Source organism: Falco rusticolus, chromosome 8 (genome assembly GCF_015220075.1).
Source record: "Falco rusticolus isolate bFalRus1 chromosome 8, bFalRus1.pri, whole genome shotgun sequence".
Lineage (NCBI taxonomy): Eukaryota > Metazoa > Chordata > Aves > Falconiformes > Falconidae > Falco > Falco rusticolus.
In genome coordinates this window covers 21,075,218-21,097,548 of record NC_051194.1, presented here as the reverse complement: position 1 = coordinate 21,097,548, position 22,331 = coordinate 21,075,218, and the positions used below count along the sequence as shown (strand labels likewise).

The following is a 22,331-nucleotide window of genomic DNA, read 5'->3' as shown; positions in this document are numbered from 1 at the left end:
TTGCCTTTCTATGTGACCTTGGATGCATTACACAGATCTTTCTTTCATTCTCCTGACCACCACAATATGGGCTGTGGTTAGTGTCAAGGCTGGCTTAACACAGGTGTAGAAAGCTGCATGCAGTCACTCAAAAGGTGAAACTGAATGTGAGCTACAGCCACATCACCTGAACCTCACAACCCTTCGGGCAGTGCAAAGGGGAAAGAAGGCATCGTTCCTCTCTAACACCAGGGCCAGTCTGCTTGGCATGGGACATTTGCTGCTCTGAGACTTTGATCCCAATTAAAACAATCGGCTTTGCAAGACAAAAATTCGAATTCAAGACTTAGAGCTGTTGTCCCCAGACAAGATGTCAGAAGAGCATCAAAGACACATCAAGAATAAAACAGCTTAATTTTCCTTGTGAATACCTGTCTGCTTATTTTTTAATTAAACAACAGCTGGGTGTAGACTTGTGAGACAGCAGAGGGATCCCAAGACAGAGGAGATTAGGCAACCTATGTAATGCAGGGATGTAAACCCTTCCTACCATTGCCAGTGTGGCAGCTGATGCTGGCAGAACACTCTCCATCACTGAACTCATCACTACAACAAGCTTCTGAAAAGGGTCTCTTAGCTTTCGAGCATTTAATCCCAGAATCAATTATGTACCCCAATTCACAGTCAACTCGCCACCTTGTAAAAGAGATAGCGGTCATGGGCAGGGATTTTAGGAGCAGGTTGGAGAAGCCTCTGCTGGCAGCAGCCTACATAAAACTGGTTCCATCTTCAGGTATGAGCGTGGACGAGGCCACCTCTCAAAATCTATCACTTGTTGATATACATGTCAGTGAAAGTCTGAAACTCTATGTCTTCTTACCACACAGACCCAGGAACAAGGTAAGCTTCCCCATGTGGGGATCCCTCAGGGCTTGGCCACGCAGGGAGGGCTGTGCACCCTTGCTGCCAAGGAGCCAAGCCTGCACGCTTCTGATGTCTGTGGTTACAAAGGAAAGACTGGGACTGAGGACCTGTACTGCTCAGCCCCAGTAATGCACCTTCTCAGACACTGAGCCACTGACCCAACCACCACCCTAAGCCACAGATGCGCCCCCCCCCCCCCCCTTGCCACCGAGGACCGCCATGCTGGACACCATGCGGGGAATACAACTGTGCTCCCAAAGAGAGCGGTGCAGGTTGCTGCACTGTCAGACTGCCCTAGATTGGAGCAAATAAGCTCATTCCTAAAGGAAGACAATTGTTCTATTTTAAAACTAAGTGGTTCAAGGAGAAAAATGCAGGCAAGAGGGCCTGATGCTCTGAGCTTGGGGTGGGAAACAGGAGGTGTGCAGGGCAGAGCAACTAACTGCACAGCTGCTTTGCTGGATAGTTAAAGTGCTGGATGAAAAACAGGAGTCAGGCTGCTACTGTGTCTGCAGCCCAGCCAAATCGGTGCTGCTGGAGACAGCAGAGACCTTGGCAGGAGAAGGGGGTGCCCCTCCTCAGGGTACAAAGCTTCAAGGCTGGGCACCCTTAAAAACCAGAGGGGGAAAAGCTGCTGGTGGAACAAAGAGGCTCTGTCACCTCTTGCCTGTCCTCCCTCCCCTCGCAAGTTCAGGTTTTGTGGCCATAAAGTAGATCCCTAGAGCCCTTTGGGTCAGCCCATCAAGCCAGTGCCACTCCACAGGCTGGGCAGAGAGCTGGTGGTGTACAGCCCAGCCATGCAGAGAGGCAGCCCCCACCACAGGGATGGCTCGCAAGGAAGCTTCTCTGGGGAAAATAGCTGCTGCTTTGGCAAACTGTCTCCCAGAGCAAAGACCAACAAACTAGAGCAGACAACAACAGAGTCATTAATAAGGCCAAGCCTGGCATCTTCCCGGACACCCCCCCACCACTGTGATCAGTGATTTCACCAAGCAAGCACAGAAGAGGCCTCTTCAGCAGAGTTTTGTCTTTGCTGCTTAAAATTCAATAGCTCCACTTCCCAAGTGGGCAGGAAAGAAACAGTTTTTGTACGTTAACAGCCTGCCCCCCTCGTCCCCATTTGTATGGAGGAAGCTCCCTGGTTTGAACTTGGCAGACGTGCCCCTGGCCTGCAGGGGAAGGACACCAGGAGGCTGGAAGGATGTGTCAGCAACTCCCTAGCCCTGCTGGACCACCGCAGCCCCAGCCCTGGCAGAAACGGGTCCATTTGAACATCCTTCAGCTGGAGGTCAGACAGATGCACTAGGTGCTCCAGCAGCCTGGGTCCCACCAGGGATGCCAGTGAACAGCTCCCCCCGAGGTGGGCACCCTTGCTGACTCTCCCTGTGTCCTTTCTGCTCAGGCTCAGGGACAGAGCTGTACCACTGGCAGGGTCCGACGTGGCGCTGGCCTCATGCATCCACACCAAGAGATAACATGCACGCGGTGAGCGGAGCCATGGCTTACCTTCAGACAGCGTCACAAGATGATGACGTAAACCCCATTTTTGGGGGACCCTGTGACCTGCTAACAGTGGTGGAAGCACTCAGATGACCCCTCATACAGGAGCTGAATATTATTCATGTAAAATTTTGCTTTAAAACCAAGGCTGGCTGCCCTGTCTTGTCTGAGAGCTATTCGCTGCCATTTTAGGTCAGAGTTAAGGTTACTAAGAACATAAATGACACATTTTCTCTCACAGACAGCCAAGACTCCTCTTTTGCCCAATGAGCACCCAGAATGAGTGGGAGGATGCGATAAGTGCCCTGCAAAGCTTTTTTCACCTTAAAGTAGTTTTGCAGTTGACAATCTACAGCTGTAACTTAGCACGTGTCTGGGAAAAGAGAAGTCCTCAGGCCTTGCTTGTGTAACCCGGCCTTGTACCCACAGCTCTCAGCTGCCAACCTGCAATAATGCTGTTGGGTCAGCCAAGCTGTTAAGGCCCAGCTTCCCTCCCAGCAAGCCAGGGTCACTTCCCCGGGATGGTCACCTCCATCGGTTTGGGATGCTGCAGTCTGGCAGAGGCAGAGCCGGCTGTTCCCTCTGTGCTGGATCACTGATGAGCAGGGCACAGATGAGTAACTGTACCAAGAAGGGTCAGGGCTGAAGCACTGGGGCCAGAGGAGAGCACACCATTCACCCACATCACGTGTCCTGCAGAGCTGGCAGCAGCAAGAGCATCAGTGAACAGGCAGAGCAAAGGGGAGCGTTTGCCATCTGAGTGCTGGGCACCCTCCTAGCAGTATGGCTCCAAAGGGAGGAATGAAACATGGGAACAAGTGACCTGGTCTGGCCATAGACGTTGCACTCCGCGAGGGATGTGCCTTCTTTGCACAGATAGGAGGGATCTTCTGCTTTCAAATCCTTTCTGACTACCATCCCCTCCCTCCCCATGGTCTGCAGCCCCTCCATCCACCTCTCTTGCTGCAGTAATCATGTGAGCCTTATCTTAGCCACACATAATCTCAGTCCTTTGTCCCTCTGGACAGGGCTTGGAGAACTCCCCAAACTTAATGAAGCAGGTCCACCCCCTCATTAACTAACGAGGCCTGTCTTCTTTCATTAGGTTGTGCTGACTCTGCTCACACATCACACTTGCTGCTCTAGATGCAGGGACACTGGGGCATTTCCAGCTGGGACACAGACAAAAGGAAGAGATAGCAGAGCCTTGGTTACCACCAGAGCAATTCAGGACAAATAATTAGAGGCTTTCAAGGCTAATTGGATCTGTACTGTCAATCCAGGACAGGAGATGCCTTAACCCACACTGCCTGCCTGAGATTGCTAAGCGGGCCATAAATAAACTGCAGCACTGAACCAAAGCTCATCGGCCTTCAGCTTCCACCCTGCATGCTCCCTCCAAGCCCCACTATGGCACAGCCTACCTGGGGGGCAGTCCAGCTCCCTTGCCTTTTCCAGGACTGCAGCCTTGCAGCCACACCAGGACACTTGGAGCCCACCTCAGGCAGCTCAAGGACCCTTCAGGCATGCAGAATTCAGCGCGACCCAGAAGCTACTGCTTTCAAAGTCAAAGGGTAAATGGACTAGTGGTTAGGAAGAGCCAGGGTGAGAGATCAGTATTAGCAGAGGCTGGCAAGCCAAAGAGAAGCTATTTTCAGAGGAAGGCTTGTGAGTTGGAAGGTGGTTCCCTGCAGTACCTAGGCTTCAACCTGCCTTTTGTTTTCAGTTACAAGAGAAGACTCCTGTCCTGTCCCCAACTGACTGTCAGCCCTGAAAAGTCCTTCTTCCCTTCCCTGGCTCAGATGTCTCTTCCAATCCTGGGAGTGCTGGCACTTCAAGACAAGATATGCCTAAAACAAGAACAACCACCTTTACGTGACTGCCAGCCAGCACAAGGACATCCAGACCCTTAAAGCAAGCTGGAAGCCTTCCCTCTGAGGACCTTCAGCATCTAATCATCTTTAAGGAGGCAGGCTCAAAACTGTGCACTGGGGCCCCAAGCCTTTGACCTGTCTGCAAGGCTGATTGCTGTGCAAGGGCCCAGAGGCTTCCTGCAGGAAACACAGCAAAGGAAAATGGCTTGTACTGCTTGGGACCGTGACCTGCAGGTCTTCTACCTCTGCCACAGGAAAGCCAGGCGCAGGATGCGCAGAAAGGCAAAGTCACAACAAAAGACAGTCCAACACTCTGGGCCAGGCAAAAATAGATTAACCTACTTGAAAGTAGGACGATGTCACTAAAGAGTAGGACATCTGGTCACCACAGCAGGAGGAGCAAATACAGAGGAGGCAGCTTGCCCATGCACATGCTAACCTGATAGGAGACAGCTAAAGTGCAGATATGTAGTATGTTCAGGCAAGCAGCTGGGATGAATGGTCCTCAAAGCAGAGCAGCTCTCTGTCTCTCTGAGATGACTGCTAGACTCACTGCTGACAGTCAGTCTACCTGCCTAACAGAAGAAATGTTCTGCCCCCAGGAGCCTGTGGGATGCATGTGCCCAAACCTAATGGCTGGTCCCCGTCTTCCTGATTTGCTAAACCCAGGGTTTTGCAAGAAATGATCACCAAGAGAGAAAACTTAAGAAGATTCCTGATGTGCCTGACCGCTGAAGTGCCAGAATGAGTTTAATGCTTGTAACCTGCTTCGAGGCTCCCTACTGCCGAGGCCATCTCCTCTGCTGGCCTCAGCCCACCTACCTCTGCTCGACTCCTTGCACCTCAGCACCTTTCCCCCAGCTCGCTTTTCAGCCCACTACAGAGAGCACTGTTCAAAGAGGACATGAGAAAAAAAAAGTTATTAAGGATCATCACTGAGCTTGTATTTAGCATCTTCAAAAGCTCCACAGACCACCAGCCAGTCAGCAGGCTCCAGCTGAGGCAGGCGTGATGAGTCCCCCAAAAAGAAACAAGAAAATAAATTCTGCAGATAGCATGTTCATCAAAGGAGCCTCACTGCTGTTTGTAGAGAGGAGTTAAGGCTACACCACTGCCTGCCTGCTCCAGGGCCGAGTTTCCTACCCAGCCTTGGCAGGACAGGCAGTTTTCTTGGCTTAGGACCCTGTGCTGGAACGGAAACACAGAGCACCAGATCTCAGGCCACCATTCAAAATCCTGTTCCTTGTTGTTGCTGCTCTCAAAGGAGGCAGTAGGAAACCATCCAGGTCCATTTGCAGAAAGCTGTGAGTCCCTCCAAAGAAAGGCTTCCCTGCCAGGTGTGGTTTGTTTTCTTAAACTCTGACTTGCAAAAAGCAGTCTGTGGGAGCCATGAGCTCAGGTGTGAACCTCAGCAGCCCCTAAACTGAGGTGAGTGTTTCTGGTCTAACCTAACATCTGAGTCCACCAGCTGAGAAAAGCCGTCAAGATTGTTTTGCGGGTATCCCCATGTCAGCTTCCTTCTAACTTCGAAGTTATCAGCCACCCACAATGGTCTTTTAACTGCCTTGAATGGAATTCAGCTGCTCAGCCACTCCCTCCAGGCTAGGGAAATGTGCACACCAGTCTAGGATGAAGTTGAGAGGTGGAGAAAGATTTTTGTCTTTCCTAGGGCTGTTAACAGTGGCTGCTTGCTAGCACTTGTCATCAAGACATTTGGGACAGGAGCGATGACCCTTATGGATCAGGCAGGGCATCCAGGCAGCAGTAAAGCAGGAAGGTGGCCCACCTGCCCTGTGCTGGAGAGATACCATGGTCCTTCCCCAGGGACAGCAGCCCAGGATGGCAAGCAGCGCTGCTGGATGGGGAAAGCTCAGGAGTGACAGGAAACACTGGGACAGAGGAGACCACCAGCTCCAGCCCTGGGCTGCCCGGGTCCCTTTTGTGGTGCCAACAATGGTGATGATGCCTTTGACTTCACGACAGTGAAATTCAGTTTGCCAACAGCAGGGTGCAGGCTGAAGCTGCTCTGGGCTGCAGAAGCCAACCATAGGTGCACAAGCTGACTGCTCAAGGCCACCCCCTCACACACCACCTCTGCCAGCCTGGGCAACAGCCCCAGAACTGCCGCCTCCCTCATACTAAACCTAGAAACCATTACTCCCCTTTTCCTGCCATAAGGAAGGCAATTTTTGCCAGGCAGAAAGAACCAGAAGTACTCACTTTGGGACATTTTATTGTTTTTTACTCTGGAGTGTCTTTCATCCTACACAAAGTCGTTGCTAACTGAGGAATCGTATCAAATCCACAGGCAAATTCTGCTGTCCTCCTATGACCACTGCCCAGAGGTACTGACATGGAACTTGAGGCTGAAGCACCAGAAGACTGCTCCTCATAACAAGGCTTCCCATCCCACAGAAAAAGCAAGCATCCTATTCCTGCAACTTTGCCAAGAGGCTACTAACTTTGCTTGCCAAGAAAGACCTGAAACCTTCCCAGTGCAATTCTTGTCCACCAGACCAAGGTGACCCACAAGTCAGCTTGAATGAGGTTTTCCACATGACACCTTTTTAATTCTGCTTCTCAGTCTTCCCTCTAAGTTAGGGAATTACAGTGAGCCCAGTGCCTCTCGCCCATGTCTGAGCAAAGGAGCACTGCTTACAGCCTGGCAGGGATGCTGCCTCTGCCTTACATACCACTGAGTGGTGGTTGAAAGGATGTTTCTGCCACCCGGATGAGCCTGCTCCATTACACAGAAGAAAGCCAGAGAGGCACTGGACCAGGAAAGAGCTGGCCAGGAACCTGACAGCAGAAAAATCCTTGCAGCAAACCCTCTTCCAGGCCTCAAATCTTCCAAAACCCGTACAGCGAGTCCTTCCCTGAGCAGCCTGAGAAGCACTGCAGCCCTTTGAGATAGCATGACACCACTTGAGCACAAGCTTAATCCCCCAGTATTCCTTCCCGGAGACTCTCAGGAAAGGACAGCCACCTTCTAACTCGGTGAATGTCACTTCACTGGACACCACTTGTAAGAGGATGGTGCTCCCGGGGGTGGTCGCTCCAGCTTCTGCCACTGTCCGGCTTATGGAGAGGCATACGTGCAGCGCCTGCACAGCCCACCCTGCACCCTGCTGCTGATACAGGGGATGGCACAGCCCTCTGGAACAGGGATAACACAGCCACGGGGGCACCCATCCCTCCGGCACGGGGGCGGGGGGCTGAGCCCACCGCTCGCCCCCAGGAGCCCTGCCCACCCCCACTCCCGGAGATGTTCCCCGCGGTGTGTGCCTGCGTGGGGGGTGCGCGCACTCACCTCGCACCTCCGCGCCCTGCTCGCCTCCGTTTCCACGTCCCCGCCACGCCGGGCGCCGGCCCCCGGGACACGCGTGGGGCCATGGGCAAGCGGCTCCGCTCCGCTCGGTGCATCCCCTGGGGGACCCGGGACTGGGATCCCTCCCGGTTGCAGTGCGAGATCTGAACGCCAGGGGGCGCCAAAGAGTACAGCCGCTGCTGTCGCGTCCTTTGGCTCCCCCTGGCGTTCGCAGCTGGCGCTGCTCCCAGCTCCGCGGGGCGGGGGCAGAGGGACGCAGAGCCAAGCGACAAAGGTGTGGGCAGGCCGTGGGCTTGCCTTCCTCTCCCCCTCCGGCCATCCCAGGACCTGTGCTCTGTTGTGGCAGTAGAATGCTATGTGGGGACCCCAAAAAGGACTGGCTGCTGGCTCTGTGGATGTTTTCTCGGTGGGCTGAGGGTATTGGGAATGAGGCACTGTTTTCCACCCCCACGCTGGCAGCATCAGGATGGCTGCTCCAAGCAGGCTGTTAATTGGGGTCTCCCATGCTAAGGGTGTGCCCACAGGGACCCCCCTCCGCCTGGGGCACAGCTGCAGCTCTGGTACCCCTGGCTGCCTCATCCCCACCACGGCACTCTTGGGGCAGGGGCAGCCTGAGCAGCTTCTCAGGGCCTTGTTAGTCATGCGGGAGCAGTGGTAGAAGGCAGGCAGGGAAGTGGGATTTGTGCATGTCCCTGGTGCAAGAAAGGCCCTGGAGAGCTCTGCAATTGGTGGGGTACCAGGCTGCGGTCCCCTACATTGATGCTCAACCTCCCACACCCCTCGCCTACCTCACAGGGCCAGGGGAGAGGAGGTGGCATGTGCAGGAGGATACAGCCCCTTCCTTCCAGGCAGCAGCTGCCCTCTGCCCTGCGCATGAAGCCCCCATGACTGGTGGACCAGACATGTGCTCAGCATCTACCTTCTGGGCTGGAGCGTTGCTAAGAGACAGGATCCCACGGGAGGCTGTGGTGCCAGCCACTGAGCCCGGCACATCAGCAGAAGGGGATGCAGCCACCAGGGAACCTCGGAATGAGGGAAGGCCGATGTGGGAGATTACGCAAAATGCAGCAAGGTACCATGAGAGACACCCCCACACCTCACAGAGAAACCTCTAATGTGGGGAGAAAGGAGGCAAAACCAGGAGGAAGAAAGAGTTCAGCATCAGCAGGATGAACTAGTCTGGAGAGAGGTCTCCAGAGGATTTCAGGTCAGGGAGATCACACTGAAGCGATACATTTCCGTTAGCAGCCCGTTCCCTCTCCCTGGACCGTGGAGGGGGGTCTCGCTTGGCTTGTCAGGGCAAGCAGCTGGCATGTGCAAGCCACAGTGGGGGGGGCTGAACAGGCAGCCTGGCAAGAGGAGGGCAGGAGGACAGGGCAAGGCTGGGAGCTGAGCACTTCAGTGGCCAAGCTGCTGCTTGGGTCACTGCCCGGGGCATTCGGGTTGGGTTGAGAAATAGTCACTTTGCTCTTTTCTCTCCCCTTCTTTGATGTGGCAAGGAATTCATGGGCTGTGGGGGTCTAAAACCCAATGCAGGGGATGGTGAGAAAGATGACCGGAGGTGATGCAAGACCCAGCTTCCAGGACTTTCTCCAGTGCAAGTTAGTTGGACAACTGTCCCAGAGACTAGACTGGGGCAGTGGGGTGTCCCTGTCTGACACATGCTCTGGCATTGTACAAGGTGAGTAGCTGCCCCTCAAGCCCACAGTCGGCATTTTTCTACCTATGTACAAGTCCTTTTCATGCTTTTCACAGCAATTCACACAAGCCAAAGCTTTCTTTGCTTTTTTAGGTGACCAACATTCCTATCATGTGATTTAAAATTGGAAATGAAATCATATATTGTGAAGTTGGCAGCACCACAGACATCCCAGAGGAGAGCAGAAAGCAGCCCAGAACAAAATAGGCTAACAGCCCTGCCCTGCACCCTTTGCCATTGCCTTGCTGAGCCTCCCATGCAGTTGCAGGCACTGAATTTAAAGTCCTGGGCTGCAGTGACAGACCATATTAGGGGACGGCTACTCTGTGAAGACAATTAATTGGGTTCTCCCAGGCCTCTGCAACCTCAAGTGGGTGCCTTGAGTGGTCCTCAATGGTGCTGCAGGCTGGGGTGTCAGTGGGTGCCACAGCCTGGCTTGGTTGCTAGTGCTGAGCTGCCCATGTGGCTGTGTGGTGCAGCATGGAGCGCGACAGCGTTGCAGTGGCAGCTGGTGGAGGGATGCACAGCCCATCTGCCACCAAGCCAAGCTGAGCCCCACACTCTGCAGGGACCCCACCCTCTTTGCACGAGCTTGGTGAAAGAGATGGTCCCTGGCATCTTTACTACCCTTGCTCTGATGCAGGTACCTGTTGAATGATCCTCAAAGCAGAGGATCAAACCACAAGAATCCTTCCCTAGTTCACTGAATCTTGACCCCAAACTTTGATATTTTTGATGTGGTCATTAGTGGTAATTTAAAACTATGGGCTCCTTTAACATCAGACTGCTCCAGAGTGGTGTCCAGATAAAGTAAAAAGCTTTGCTTTGCTTGTAATTCTTCCCAGGTGATAGCTCCTTCCCCTCCTTGTTACCCTTCTTCTTCTGTGCCCTTCATCCCCATAGGCCATGTTTTCCTTTTCCTGGGTGCTCCTCTCCCCCGCCCTATTGCCCTTGGAAGTATCCAGCATTTTGCAGGGCATTGCTCCTGGAAGCACAGGAGTCCCTGTTTGCAGAAGTCTCCAACTGAGGCCCAGTCAGGTTAACAATTAGCTTCAAAAGTTTTTTCCAGCTAGGGAGATCTGAGAGACAAAAGACTCTTGCTGGCAAAATGAAAGCTGCTAGATCAGCACAGGAGCAATACTTGCTTTCCCTTGTTTGCTGGGAAATGTAAACAGCAGCTGTCCATCTCAGGAACCTCTTGCCATCCAGACTGCTTGAGAGCTCACTTTTCTGGACTGACAACTCAAGTAATGTGACCTGGCTTTACAAGGGTGCAAACCCAGGTACCCCAGAGGATGCACTAGATGCCACAAGCTGCTGTTTGGAAGCAATGCTTCCCCTCCCAGCACTGCTGTAAGTTCATGGCACAAGCATGGGAAGGTCCCAGCCTGACCCAGAGGCAAGCAGACCTGTCCCACCTGCTGGGCACAACACTGGTCCCTGGCTCCTGCCCCACACTGCCCAGCTCTGATGCATGTTTTCAGCGTCACCTTCCCCACAGCTCCCATCCACTCCTTTCTGGTGTGTAAGACCCCGGGTGGGAAGAGCTAACAGCACACATCAGTAGGGCACAGCCCTGCTGAGAGACGCTGAGCACAGCCAGCACCATTGGCAGCCCTGTGTGCTGCATTACCTGACAGGAGAGGAGCCTCTGGCATACCCAAGATACTGACGATCTGGCTTTCTCTGGCGAAATACCACTGAACACACCAAGCCGGAGGGACCAAAGAGGTTCCATCCTGGCTGGATGGGTGGGATGCTCCATCCCCCAAACTGTGCTGCATGAGAAACACACCCAGCTGTCCCCATCACCCCCAGCCTCATTTTAAGAAGCTGGGGCATCTCAGTTCCACTCATTTGGAAAAAGGGTGCTTCAAATCTCCCAAGTGACTCCCCTCTTCCCAGAAACATGCACTGAACTGCACTTTGAGGACTCTCAGTCACTGCCAGAGACAGCCCTGTTCTTGGGTTCCCTCCTTCCCTACCGTGACTCGAAGTATATGGCAAGCGGGGCCATTTGCCAATGTTTGTGTCTCGACAAACAGTCTGTCAGCATTTTAGTGTATGGCTTCAGCTGGGATCAGCTATGCGTTCTCTCCCCATTAAATGGCAGAGCTGTGTGCAAACACCCTAGCATCAAACCATCTGGGGCATGCTCGGGGCCAACTGCTGATCTCCCAGTAGTATGTGTCAGGCACCTTCTCGCACCAAGGCGAAGGATGACTGTGGGATGGGTACTCCCATGCCACTGCCTGCACAGGTAGCCAACCCCCATCCTGCCCTTGAGGGTCTCCTCTGCCACCAGTCACCTCTCCCACTAGGACTGCCTACCTGGATCCACTCTGCTCCAGCCTCGCTCACAGAGGACCTGGCATGAGTAAGCTGCAGTAGACAGCAGTCCTGAATAGAGCAGACTATTGAACGGTAGCAGAGGCCAGTGGAAACAAATTCTGGTTGCTGATAACAGACAAGTCCCCCACTCCTACTAGCATGATAGCAAGCTTTCATGACCCTCATTCATGGAGCTGTTGAGCATTCATCTCCCTCCCTGGCTTGCTGGGGAGCTGTGGCATGGGGGACTGGGAACAGGGCAGACTATGTCCTAAGATTACACCCTGACAGAACAGAGTCTTGCTTACACAGGTACTGTTCAAGCTCAGTGGTAAGATACCTTGGATGTACAGGCTAGATTCTGTCCAGACCAAAAGGCTCTGGAAATGGTTTCTGGCCCAGGGAACCAGAATTCAGGTGCCTTTAACTTCAGCCTGACCTCTGCTATGTCCTCCAGCCTCAGCAGTTTGCACCAAGAGCAGAATCTGGCTTTTTTCCCAAGGTTACATTCTGGCTTGGCGTAGCTGTTACAGGAGAAGAGCAAACTGAAAGAGTAGACACGTAGGACATGATGCATCCCACCTATTTTCAGCTGGAGGAGACACCGCCTCTTGCAGCAGCCAAGGGTCTTCTAAGTTAACCCAGCGGACCCAAAGACACTGCATCCATTTACACCAGAGCTGAGTTTGTCCCCAGTAAGCTGTTAGCATGTTCACCTGCCTTTCCTAGTGCACTGGCTCATCAACGCTCATCTGTGACGGCTTTAAATGGTACCAAGATGGTCACCTCTGAGAAGATTTCCACATCCTTGTCAGACACTGGGAAGACCCGACTTCCCCAGACCCATTTCCTCTGTACAGCACTTAGCATAGCAAGGGCCTCATCTCTGTTACTTAACACAAAATAAGGATACTTACTAGCTAAGGCCAACAGTGGAGCTGGTGATTTATTTTACATCTCCAAACCTCCTCTTGCTTGGAGGGGACTGACTCTGGTTCACCACAGAGTGGAAGGATTCAAAGCCGCAAGGGTAGGTGACACTCAAAATGTCACTGGTGGTACCCAGTAGGTAAGTCACCCCTTGCAAGACAAACCTGAAAGCTTCTTTCTGCTGTGGTCTATCCTCCCCTGGAGTTCAGGAAAGTCAGTGATCAGCCCCAGGCACTGATTCCGCAAACGGCACAGCAGGTAGCGTTGCTGGCAGACCAGCCAAGCCCACCAGTCCCACTGCATCTAGGCTCAGAAACCTTCCAAGATGTGTTCAGCAGAGCTTGGGCAAGCTGCTGCCTCCACATAAAGCTGGAGATGGAACAAGTGAGCTTCAGAAGAGCACGCACATAGAAAGTGATGGCCACAGACTGCAGTGAGATGTATCTCCACTGTGGTTTACACTGTGGATTTGTAGGTAGCGTTGCCTGAAAGCTGGTGTGACCAAGACCAGGTCTGCACCAGATCCCAGTGGCTGGGCTGAGCTGCAGATGCGCTGATGCCACAGGCACCACTGAAAGCAAGGTGCACATCTCCTTGCTGGGCAGACCCCAGACTCATGCTTGGTACTGAGGGGCACGATTTCCGTCTAGAGGAAGGCCTAGGTTTTAATGTGGTAGTATTGCTGATGATGTGTTCATATACCAGCTCTATTTCTTTACAAAATTACACACTAATGTTTCCCGAGGATACAAGGACAGAGTAATCAGCATCACCACAAAGAGAGGCCATCAAGAACTGCAGATGACAAACACACAACTCAAAGATCAGGGTTACAGCAATTATTTCACATCTGCCACTGAAGGAAATACATGTTGCACCTATGATTATCACTACACCACAGCAAAATCCATGATCAAAACAAGAGTAAAAATTGAGCCAGAGCAAACACAGAGCAGCCATGGCTAGCACCCCTTCACAGAAGCCTGATCGGTTTGCCATTCCTCCCCCAGCCCCAAGCTGAGCACTCCATGGGGGCGTCGATGCCTGATTCCACGAGTCAGCTTGTGGTAAAACAGCAGCAGTGGCTTGCCTCTATATCTGCTGCTCTTCAGAGGGTCATGAGCATCCCTAAAAATCCAGTTCCTCGCGCTTGCCAGGAACAGCAGCTAGCAAATGGATCAAGCCCAGCCCATGCAGGGTCCCAGCTGGGGAAGGCAGCGCTGCAAAGATGCATGGAGGCCAGCTCTGGTATTGGGATGCACGGAGCAGCAGCTGCCTGTCCCTTAGTGTGGGCTGGCTGGGAAACACTGCATGTGTCACCCAGGTGTCCCCCGCATGGCAGGGATCTGCTTCTTGGGCTGCGACTGGGCTGCATCAGGCCTCAGCAGTGAGCATGGAGTCTGCGTGTCCATGCTCAGGCGTTCATCGACATGACAGTTTGATCACACCTGTCCAGAGGCGAATGAGCACAGAGATGAGATGTGTTCATGGGGGGATGCATGTAGCCAGGGCGTTCCCTGACCCTGCACAGGGAGGGAAGGGCAGGAATAGGGTCTGTGGGGCGGGGCGGGGAAGAGGAGCTGCATGAGACTAAATCAGTTTGGGATTAGAAGGTCGCGCTGGCAACCTGCCATGTGACAGCCAGGCTTGCACAGCCAGAACCCCAGCTGTCAGCCTGGTGGCAGCAATTAAATGAGGTATCGATTGAGGAATTGTTGTCTGCAGGGTTTAAAGATAAGATCGATTGAGACCAAAAGGTTTAGGCTCCGTTTACTAATCAGTCGAGTGTGCTTGCAAGAGAAACCTTTGGAGACACGGAGAGCTGAGCTGTGTACGGGCAGTACTGCCAATGTGCTGGGGTTACCCCCTCTCTGGCATCCAGTCTTCACCACTCCCGACTCTCTGGTGCCAGAGGGTGCATGGGTACTGTTGTGCTCACGCCAGGGATTTAAATCAGCAAGGAGGCAATCTGCTGGGCAGAGTGGGTGGGGGCAGCGGGGTGGCGTATTTTGTATGTGCTGGGGTGACAAGCTGCTTTTCTCCCAGCGCAGGGATGTGGGAAAGAAGGGTTGTGCATGTGTCTGTGCATGGGGAGGAGTAAACCAAGAGAAGGGCTGCTCCCTTTGCATTGCAAATTGTTTGGGGGTGAATTGATCCGTTTCTTAGGCTCTGGCATTAGTTACAGCCTGAACACATTTCTCTTCCCCCTGCTCCTTGTGCAGCAAGCCCAGAGACACAAAGGAGACAAATGTGGCACAGACTTTTTGTGGCTTATGTGCTGATTCTGCCTACACTCCATGGAGCTAAATTGGAGGAGAGCAAGGCAATGGCTTTATGCCCACTCTGCTTTGTTCCCTCAATTCCAGACAATGTCCAGGACATGGTCAAATGGGGACAAGCAGGCAGTGGCCTTGCTTGGATGTGGTTTGGGTGCCCTTTGAGACTCTATCCTTACTTGTTGTGGTGGTGGTGGGGGTCTGTGGATTCAAAACGGAGTGGTTTCTAAACCAGCTGGGGAGCTGGGCTAGGTCATGTCTCCCAGGGGACATCTTGGTGTCAGCTCTGCATTAGGAAGAGGCGTTGACATGGCTCTGCCTTACTGGGGCAGCCAGAGGATTCCTCTTTTCATCTCAGCTTACCAGGAAAGTTCAAGGAGCTGTAGCAATGGGTCCTGTGACCCACAGCCAGCCTGGGGGCAGTGCTTCATGGCCAGCATAGCCATGGGTCATGCATTGGCTCAGACCTGCTCCCCACCATGTGACAGGACATGCCAGAGCACTGTCAACCACATAACCTAATGTGAGCCCCAGGGGAAAACACCCGCCAGTTTGCATTCCTTGCACTGGCCAGTCCTCCCAAAACATGACAGAGGGGAGCAGGGCCCAGATGCCACTGCAGCTGGCAGAAGTGCAACACATCCTGCTGGAAAGCTTGTCCTTCGGCTGGGACTGCCCTCCCTCTGTGCCAAGCTTGGGGACTGCTATTAGCAACTGCAACCTGACCCAGCCTGCCATAAAACACAGCAGGACAGGAGAGAGCAGCGTTTGAGCAGGCTGAGTAACCGTAGTCACCAGGAGACAGAACGTGCCTCCGGGGGTGGCAGGGATGAAAGGAGGGGATGGAAGAGAAAACAGAGATCAAGGACACTGTGACGCCATGTGGCTGTTCCGGGTGTCTCATGCTTTTGCAGCAGGGCTAGGCAGATTTATAGCTTTGTCTTGAGGGTCTGGAGCCAGCCTCCAGTTATTTCACATTTAGGAGGCAGTTTCCTTTGCTTTTCCTCTGTCTCTGGCTTGCAAAGCTGCATGCCCCACGCTGGACCAGATCCATGTCCTTGTTCTCTGCATATAGCATCAGTGCCTGGGACAGATACTGCATCCCTGCCAGTGCAGGACAGAACTGACTAGGGTCTAAGGGATTGTTGTTTCCTTGCTGTTGTTACACAGCTCCGTGCCACTGCAGCATCCAGGAACTGAATTTAACAGTCCTTCTCTAGGGGAGATGCGGATCGGGCAGCAGGCCCTGGGCTGCCAAAGCCATAATGTTCTTCCTATGTGGATTTTGCTTTCCTTATTCTTCCCCAACAGTCAGGCTGACCACCCTGCTCATGGCCACCTGTCCATGCTAAGAGGGAACAGGAGACCCTGTGGCTTCTGTGGGCTGAAGAGCCAGCAAGCCTCCTCTAGGCTTTCCAAAAGCCATTCCAGCCCACGCCACCTCCTACATATGGCTGTGGTGGATGAGCAGTGCAAGAGTCTCCCTGTCTGTCTCTCTGGACCAGCATGGCTCAGACAGCACATCCAGGCTCCTGGTTCATGCTGTGACTGCACGTTGGGCAGGAGATCAGAGCATTGTTTCCTAAATGCTTCCTGGAGAGGTGGCAAGAACCACTCAAGCTGACCCACTTGTCTGTCAGGTTGCTTGCTTTCCAGTATGGGCCTCTGCCAGGAGTGAGGTTGGTGGTTGACTGATGATGGCTACCTCAGCGCCACTCTGACCCCATAAGCAGTTCTGGGGAACCCATAGCTATCTTCCAGGCCTACTGGCCATGATAAGGTACTGAAAAGTCCCTCCAAGGGAGATGCAGATAAGGAAAAACACATCTGCAGAGACATAGAAAAGTCTCCAGAGATCAAAGTGGCTCTCCTAGCAAACGCAATGGGTCCCCTCCATATGTGAGCATCTCAACTGGTCTGTTGGATCAGAGGTGCCCAGATGGCACCTGCTATAACATTTTGTTTGCCACCTGGCATCAGGCTGATATCTTCCCTAATCAAGTCCATGCTGTGGTTTAAAGCCCAGCCAGGAAGAGAAGTCCAGGCTCCCCGCATATTCCTACAGGTTGGACACTGCTCACAGACAGGAAAACTTGAGATCAAGACAAATCTCCAGGAGCCACGGGGGCATTTGTTTCCTATTTGGCTGCCCTGGGTGAATAAATTCTGCCTGTGCAAGCCAGGGTGTGTTTGCCCGCACACAGGAAGGCTTGACTCTTGCAAGGTGAGGAGAAGTGGCAGGTTGTGTCTGTGCAGCGAGAAACTGTTTCTGCACCACCTTTCTGTCCCGCAGCCCAGGTAGGATGAGGTACAGGACGGATGCAGCAGGGTGCCAGGCTGCCAGAGCATTCAGGAGGCACCCCTGCCTCCATGGGTTACCATGACAAAGGGACAGCAGAGCTACTCCCATCTCTCCTCCATTTCCCTTGTGGCATGAGGCCATGATCCAGCAGCAGAGAGAACAAAGAACAGCTATTGGGAAAGCTGTTCACAGCTGCCCACTGAGGTTGCTGTGAAGCAATGGGGAGTAGGAGTAGGGCTGAACCCCAGCCTGTGCCAAGAGCATCAGCAGAGGCACAGTACTTTCCTAGGCCTCCTCACATGTATCGTCTCAGTGTGGTCATTACTCTTTAGCAGAGACATGCATGTCCACAGACAGATAAATAGAGACAGATAAAGACAGACCCCAGCAGCATGCAGGAGGTTTCTTGTCTGTGCACAGGAAACCTCCATCTTTGAGGCTCAAGGGGGATCTTATCAGTGTATACAAAGACCTGAAGGGAGGGTGCAAAGAGGATTGAGCCAGGCTCTTTTCAGTGGTACCCAGTGAAAGGACAAGAGGCAACAGGCACAAATGGAAACACAGGATGGTCCCTGTGAACACCAGGAAACACTTTTTCATTATGAGGGTGACTGATCACTGGCATGGGTTGCTCAGGGAGGTTTTGGAGTCACCATCCTTGGAGATATTCAAAAGCCATCTAAACACAGACCTGGGCAACTGGCTTTTGGTGGCCCTGCCTGAGCAGGGGGGGTGGACCAGAGAACATCCAGAGTTCCCTTCCAACCCCAGCCAGTCTGTGATACTGTGATCTTGCTGGAGGCTGCATTTCCAGACCCTGGTTCTTCTTTCCAAGTCAAAGCCTTCTTCTAGCTCCCTTCTACCGGTTTACCTAGCTTGGTGGCTGTCACAAATGCCAAACTGAGCTCCATCCATTCCCACCCATGTGAGGCCAGGCAGACACAGTTTGCTCCCACAGGCAAGGGAAGGTGTTTGCCCGCTTGGCTGCAGCCCTGGGAGAGCAGCAGATTCCGTGTATGGGCCAGAGCCATCACATGCAGGAAGCTTCACCTACTCCCTCCATGCCAGCAGGGACACGCAGGCTGGGAGCTCCCACACAGGCCATGAGCTGGCCTCAGCTCCTCCAGCACCAGTATTGGCATAGGCCCAGTCAGGGACATATTAGAGACAGGCTTTGCACAGAAAGAAGGGCTGCGCCAGGGAGAGTGCCCCATGCCAGGCTGTTCCTGCTGCCCGGGCTTCCTCCCCCCCAGACTTCCCTTCCTCAGATCCAGATCACTGCCTCTTGCCCTCCCACTATCAGAGATGGTGAATAATTCACTCCATTTATGTCATTACCTTGAAAGTATTTATAGTGCGTGATCAGTGCCCCTAGAGAATTCTGTCTCCTGAACTCCATAAATTGCGTTGTCTCAATCTCTCCTCCCCATCCACCTGTGCTAATTGCTGCATTGTGTTTGCTGACCTCTTGCATTTTCTCTGGTTTCTTCCATCCTTAGTCTCTGGGGGCAAATGCTCTCTACATATCTCCCCAGGCTCTCCACTGGGGCCACACATCTTTGTTGGTGACCGATCCACAGGTAAGAGGGTCACAGCAGGTGTTGTGAGGCTGTAGGGTCATCTCTGTGCTTGCTGGACATTAAATGTGTTTTTCCTCATGGACACATCCCACCACAGAGGAGCAGCTTAGCCAGAACAGGAAGACATATTTCTTTGCAAAAGCAAGGGCAGCTGGAGTATGTGGTGAACTGATGGTACATATGCAAAGTCTGGATGGGTCATTGCTAACTCCAGTTCTGTCCCTACAGGTTCTGGGAACAGGAGGGACCTAGGCCAATGTGCAGCTCAGCATGAGGATAGATTTCTCACAGCAGTTTCTGTTTTGGGCCATGCTACTGTACAGGGGCATGCACTTTAGAGCTGTCTCACCTTCCAGTGGGAACCATCCATCCCTCATGCCCATGGCAGAACTCACTCAGAAACAGAGCAAGTGTGTCCCAGACTCTCAGGGTCTGCTACCAGCATTGTTCCAGAGGAACATGCAGCTCTGAGCCATCCCCCATGGCTCAGGAAACACCACAGCAGCACAAAGCCCCTCTTACAGGAAGCCCATGCTCAGTGATGCCTCACTGCAGCAGAGGTAAGCATAGCAATCTAAACTTGTAGCGTTTCCCTCGTTCATGCTAGACAGCGTATAGGGCATGGTATGATGAGGAGCAGGAGACAAAGGTACCAGGCATGTAGTAGCATTATGCCTGTTTTCCTCAGTGATGCAGTTAGTTTTTGGTTGTAGATTGATTGTATTAAGTCTTTATTTCTTTATCCTTGGCTCTTACCACCACTGGTCTCTCATGGCATGGGGTCCCTTGGATAAGACCTTCAGGAAGAAGCCTGCTCCTCCCCAGGTCAATGTGAACATGGCTGCCTTCAGAGTTGCTCAGGGTCACTTCATCCCTCTCACCTAAGAGAGGCTCACAAGCCAAGCTGCACTGAGTCTGGCAGGTCTGAACACTGTTGGTGGGGCAGGATACAAAGCTGGCTCAACTGGACAGCCACTGGGTCTCTGGGGCAATCACAGGGTCCCAAGGGAGAGTTCCGCTGGCCCTGGGGCTGCTGAAACTGGAGAGGGGCTTTCCTGCAGGGTGGGTTTGGCACAGCACTGTGCAGCAGACAGAGCACAGATCAGGGGAGGATGGGGCTGAGTGGGCCAGGGAGGACCCACAGCGCAGGCTGAGCTCCAGCCTCCTTCTGCTAGCCCCAGCTGGATGGCATCCTGGGAAGCTGCTCTCCTGGGGACCATGCACAAGTGATGCTTGTCCAGCGCTGCCATGCTCCCTTCTCAGAGCTGGTCCCACCGGGCACCGACTGTCCTGCTGCAAGAAGTGGGGAGCACCACCAACCACTTGCAGCCAGCTCCCCCCAGGCCCACAGCAGCTGGCCTGCTCTGCCCTGTGCTGCTTTGTAGGGACCAGGGACGAAGTCAGACAGGCTGTACTGCTGTGTAGATGCTAAACTAGACCAGCATATGGTGCTGTAGGTCCATGGTATAGCTTGCAAGACATCCTACTGACCTGGGCTATGGGAATTACTAGGAGTCAGCCCAGTAGCACTGGGAAAGCTTGTGGGGGCTGTCTCTGGGTTTGCTTGTTTTTTGGGAGGGCAGATTTCTAAATCTTAACAAGTCCTGCCCCCAAACACTGCTAAGCAGAGGATGAAACGTGTGTAGTGTGTTTCTGCAGTAATGCTGCTGTGTTTGGGAGCCCATCCTGGCTACCCACACTGGGCTGTGTATCCCCAGGCTGCGTAGCCCATGGGGGACTGATGGCAAGGAGCTGGTGCACCCAGCCTGTGCCTGGCTGCCTGAACTGTGGGAGATGCTGTGGGCACAGGCCAGTGAGAGAGGACATGAGTGCAGTGAGAAATCTCACTTCCAATGAGGTGCTGCACAGCATTTCCTAGCTGTTTCCATTATAGAGGATTTCTTCCCAAGGAGAAAAAGGAGGAGTCAAGTTTTTCCAGGGACAGCATGCTTCATCCCACGAACCTACTGAAAAAGAGTTTTGCTGAGTGGTTTTCAGCTAGCCACACCCAGAGGATCACTGTACCCTTGCTGTCATGGGGAAACCCAGCTACTTGCCCTCACCTCAGCCACAGTGATGGGCATATTCTCACACTCCTGCCATTTATATTCTTGCCCCACAGATGCAGATTTCAACAACAAGCTCATCTGACCCCTGTCAACAGCCCCTCTGCTTCTGCGGGTGCCCAAGGATGCCTCTGGGTCATCAGAGAAGCCTGTGTGCCTTGGGGACCATGATGGCTCTGAGGTGGTGGTGTGAAAGGGACAGCTGCTGGAGGTAGTGATTAGACCTGGCTCCGCACCCACATCTCCATGGCCAGCACCAAGGGAGATGCCAAGAAGCAGAGACCTCGCCCATGCCAGGCCCTGGGAACACGGCCAGGCATCACACTCACTCCGGCACCACCGAGAGCTTCCCAGGGCAGGGGCTGCGGATGCCTGCCAGAGCTGCCCCTCGCAACACACTGACTCTGGGTTAGGGTCTCACCCCAGGCGGGGACCCCTCACCAGCCCCAGGCCAATGCAAGGCATCGGCACAGCACAAGGCCACCCAAGCCACCCCTCCCTCCCTTCCTTCCTCCCTTCTTCCGCCCTCCCAGCTCACAGCCCTTTCTCCGAGCATCCGAGGGGCACTGATGTGAGATTAACCCCGTGCACTCTGCAGCCTTGCCGTTATTACAGCCCTCTAAGCGGGAGGAGTGCAGGGGTTGGGTCAGCCTTTTCCACGGGGTACAGCTGTGGGCAGCACTGGGGTGATACCGGGACAGCTCTGAGAGCCCTCTGCTCTCTGCTGTCTCCTCTCCAGCAGCCCTCTCCTTGCTGCTCTGGTCCCAGGACTGCTCCCTGGGCTCGGGGACCGCTGCCCTCCCCATGGAAGCAGCGGCTGCTCTGGTCCCTGCACCCTGGCAGAGGGTGCACCAGCGCTGGCCAAAGCCCGGGCAGCTCAGCTCCTTTGGGTGCTCAACTCCATTGGGGCTTTGCCCACGTGTAGTGATTTAAGGCTCTGGCTGGAGCCTTCAGCATTTTCTCGTCGACAGTGCAGATGCCACATCTAATGTCATCCTTTGTGTTTCTCAGGCAGGAAGAGCTGTGTGTACAAATAATTAAAGGGAAGAATTGGAGTGATTAGGGCAGATGATTATTGTCAAATTATGATTTATCTCAGAAGGAAATTAGTACCCCCCCCTCCCCCAAAGGGCTCAGCCTAGCACAGTGAATGGGCACTGGTTTTTTGATTAATAGATGCCTTTAGAAGGTCACCTACATCCATTGCAGATTAACTCAGTGGGAAAAGTTCTTTCAGTAATTCAAGCTGTTGTTCTCACAAGCTGTCAGCTAGCTGCGAATGGGGAAGGTCCATCCGTTACAGGGCTGCTGGGTTGGAGGGGATCTTTCTTTCCTCCGGACACATAGATGTGATATATGATGCACAGAGACATGGATGACCGAGAAAACGAGCTGTGGAAAGAAAACAAAAACAGCAGTAAAGGGAAGCGAGGAAGCTGAGTGGGCAGAGAGCTGGCCCAGGCAGCATGGGGCCTGGGACTGGAGGGGCAGAGCTCAGCTTGAGGCTGATGCTGGAGCAGTGGTCCTAGAGCTGGGCTGCTC

At 53.4% G+C, this 22,331-nt stretch overlaps 1 protein-coding gene across 3 annotated transcripts in view; it reads right to left on the bottom strand.

Moving 5' to 3' along the window:
• PSD2 (pleckstrin and Sec7 domain containing 2) overlaps window positions 1-7,716 on the bottom strand; it is a 78,902-nt gene extending 71,186 nt beyond the window's left edge. Inside the window, exon 1 of one of the 3 annotated variants that reach the window (XM_037397593.1) lies at window positions 7,588-7,716. The gene's annotated coding sequence lies outside the window, so the exon portion shown is untranslated. The remainder of the gene's footprint in view (window positions 1-7,587) is intronic. The other 2 variants (XM_037397591.1, XM_037397592.1) reach the window with 2 other exon arrangements.
• Window positions 7,717-22,331: the final 14,615 nt, after the last annotated feature.